The sequence below is a fragment of the Cebus imitator genome, unplaced genomic scaffold (genome assembly GCF_001604975.1).
Source record: "Cebus imitator isolate Cc_AM_T3 unplaced genomic scaffold, Cebus_imitator-1.0 Scaffold17, whole genome shotgun sequence".
NCBI lineage: Eukaryota > Metazoa > Chordata > Mammalia > Primates > Cebidae > Cebus > Cebus imitator.
In genome coordinates this window covers 6,158,202-6,161,675 of record NW_016107332.1, presented here as the reverse complement: position 1 = coordinate 6,161,675, position 3,474 = coordinate 6,158,202, and the positions used below count along the sequence as shown (strand labels likewise).

The 3,474-nt window shown below is 49.2% G+C and overlaps 1 pseudogene; it reads right to left on the bottom strand.

Moving 5' to 3' along the window:
- Window positions 1–2,331: 2,331 nt before the first annotated feature.
- On the bottom strand, window positions 2,332–3,058 carry LOC108290248 (annotated as a pseudogene).
- Between the last annotated feature and the right edge of the window lie 416 nt (window positions 3,059–3,474).

Here is a 3,474-nt window from a genome sequence, read left to right as displayed (position 1 = left end):
CGATCTCAATTTACTGCAACCTCTACCTCCCAGTTTCCAGTGATTCCCCTGCCTCCGCCTCCCAAGTAGCTGGGATTACAGGCCCACACCACCATGCCCGGCTAATTTTTTGTATTTTAGTAGAGATGGGGTTTCACTGTGTTGGCCAGGATGGTCTTGAACTCCTGATCTCGTGATCCACCTACCTCGGCCGCCCAAAGTACTGGGATTACAGGCATGAGGCACCACGCCTGGCCTACAGCAGTGTCTTAAGTATTTGTCATGAATACATCATGAAGTGGTCGGCCAGACTTAGTGGCTCACCAAAACAAATGTATTGGTCTTTATTCAGGAGGCTGGAACAAGGAATGGAGGGTTTCTAGCTTCTTCTGGATTTTTGCATACATTGTTTAAAAGTTGTGGAGACACTCCAAGCATTAAATGTGTATGAGTGTGGGTGTGTAGGTTTTCTTTTGGGGGTGAACAGAAAAGAGGGCAGGGTGGAAGACATGTTTTTAGGACAGAAGATCTGGTCTGATAGGTAAGGAGGAATACAAAAGAAAGGATGGTTCAAGATCCCCACTTTAAGAAGAGGGCCCCCCAAACTAGTGTTTCAGATCTTTTTGCCTGGTGCAGAACCTTCTGTCAAAGATGCTTTGGCTATTTTTCTCTCAATACAAAAAGAAGTTTGTAAACAAAACCTCAAAGAACAGGGAGAAATACAAATACACTATATTTACACAAACTAGGCCACCTAGCAATCACCAAATTAGGGAAGTCCTACAAAGCCCAGACAAATACAATAACTAGAGGGGGGCAGTATTTAGGGGAGACAAGAACCCGGGATCAGACACACACCACCCAATGTGTTCTATTGCATTTGTCCCGTTTCAACACAGTGAGGTAGGTTTGCGGGTGATCTCACAGCATGTAAATGAAACCCCCTTTTCTCTTTAGCTACCATGACACTACTAATCACTACTGCAGCAGGGCAGGACACGGGCCCCAGGCACCACAAAGCCCTGCTCGTGTGTTTTCCTGGAACCCAAGGATTTTGACAGGTTAAGGATTTTAGACCTTACTTCATGTAGCCATCCCTTGACAGCACAGGATTACGTACAGGGGTACTGGTCTTAAAACTTATCCTTGCCAACTCCAGTTTTATGAACACACACACTCTGTTGTGCATGGTAGGCCTTGTCTAATCTGGTGAAGAATGGATCTGGGATGTAAAGCACGTCCTGTGCCCTAGGATTAGACAACCCTCACCTAATCTTGGCTTCCTCTCTGGGCCTTTCACCTGGCCCAGCCTCTCCTAGCCTCTCTGCACCACCATTTCCTGTTTAGACTAATTTCCAATCTTCCAGTAGGAGGCAATCAAGTCATGGGGCAACCCAGTTAAAACCTAGTCTCTCATAAAACATTTTCAAGGCAGAGGGGGTTTCAAGAGGACACTATGGCAGAAAAGCCAGCTCTCATTGGCAAAAATGAGGTAGTTCAATAGGCTGTGCACTCCAAATAGTTGCTCTCCACGGTGGCAAAAACAACAAAAAGTATTCCTGCTGTGCAGACCTGGAGCTGCTGCCGACTTATCCCTGAGATTGCTCATGTACCTGAGAACACAGTGTAGGAAATGAGGGCCTTAGATTAAAATATACAAAAATACAAAACCAGAATATTTATGTTAAGGAAAAAAAAAGTTTAAATTGCCCAGGTTCCTTCTTTTGCCCTCGTTAGTGCAGTTGGCATCCTGGAGAAAATGGGACCCAAGGTGCAGTATCCAAGGGAGCAAATAAATAAAATCACATTGACCCAGAACGGGGCGGGATGAGTGTAGGAGCAGCAGGTCTGCAGCTATTCCCCCAAACACCCTTTTTGCCATCATCACTACCCATTGCTTGGGACAGTTGCCAGCACCCTATCCCAAAAGTGGGTATGAGGATATAAGATGTGGGGGAAAAAAAAAACCTGCCTTATTCCTGAGAGAGTCCCTTCCACAGGATGTAGTGGCTTGGCTCCATGAATCTGGTCTTATACTTAATCATTTCACTGTGGCATGGGAATTATTATTACACATCCTTCTTTAAAAGGACAACAACTTTAAAAAGTGTTTTTAAAAAGTGGCCTACCCAGGCCACTTCCAAAAGCTGGAAATTCTGGGGATGGAGCCTCAGATAAAATGTGTAGGTTGTAGGGTGATTCCGACCTCCTGGTCACCCCCAGAACCTGCACTTGCATTTGGACAGGGCATGGATGGAGTTCCTTTGACTCACCCTTTCCCCCGACCTAGAGGGAAGAAAGGGTGATGGTGTGAACCTCAGCCTGAGATATATGGCAGTGTCAACTAGCCCCAATGCACCCTATTCCCACTTTCTCCACTCTGCCTGCTCCTCGAAACTTCCTGATAGCAAAAGAATAGCCCCCACCCATTGGGGCTCAATTCTGGGCCTCCGGGAGCAGGGCAGGGCTGTGGATTCCTTCTTCTTCCTCCCGGAAGTATGTTGGCTTTCCCTGTGCGCTAGGGGCCTGCTGGGCCTTCAGTGGACATAAGGCTACCATATGGCTGATGCTCTGGCAGAAGTGGCACTTCTTGGGCGGGGGTGGCAGCTTGCATTCCTTGGCATGATGGTCTAGACCTCCACAGTTGTAGCACCTGTCTCCTTTTGATCTGCGCTTCTGCATGTTCTTCCCCTTTGGCAGCCTCTCACTCCCAATACAGAACACCCCACCAGGTCCAGTGACACGGATGAATTTCAGACCCTTGGCTGACTTCTTAAAGGTGAACTTCACGGCCTCACCCTCCTTCAAGCCGGGAGCCCTCCATGTGCAGCTTACTCTGGTGCACAAAGACGTCCACTGGGGGCGTCCAGCGCGACTCCGTCGCGGGCGGTCATGGACAGGAAGCCGAACCCCCATGCGCAGGTTGAACCACTTGCAGATGCCTGCACGGTGCAGCAGCTGAGGCTCGTCCGCCGCCCGGGCCGCGTCCTCTGGCGCCTCCTCGGGCGCCCCTTCTGCCGCCTTGGCGCAGCCACCTGCAAACTGTTGATTGGACACGGAGCCCATGGTAGTCGGCTGAGCCCGTGGCCCCGGGCCCCTGGTTGGGCGGCTACTGGCCCCAGAGAAGTGCGAAGGCCAGCAAGTGTTATTAAATAAGGGAATGTATTGCTTTGAGACATGTAGTTTTTTGCTGTTGTTTTTTGTTATTATTTTTTAATAATCTGGCTGGGCACGGTGGCTCATGCCTGTAATCCCAGCACTATGGGAAGCGGAGGCAGACAGGAGTTTGAGACCAGCCTGGCCAACACGGTGAAACCCCGTCTCTACTAAACATACAAAAATTAGCTGGGCGTCATAGTCCTGTCTATAGTTCCAGCTACTCTGGAGGCTGAGGTGGGAGAATCACTTGAACCTGGGAGAAGGAGGTTGCATTGGGCTGAGATGGTACCACTGTACTCCAGCCTGGGTGACAGAGCAAAACCCTGTCTCAAAAAA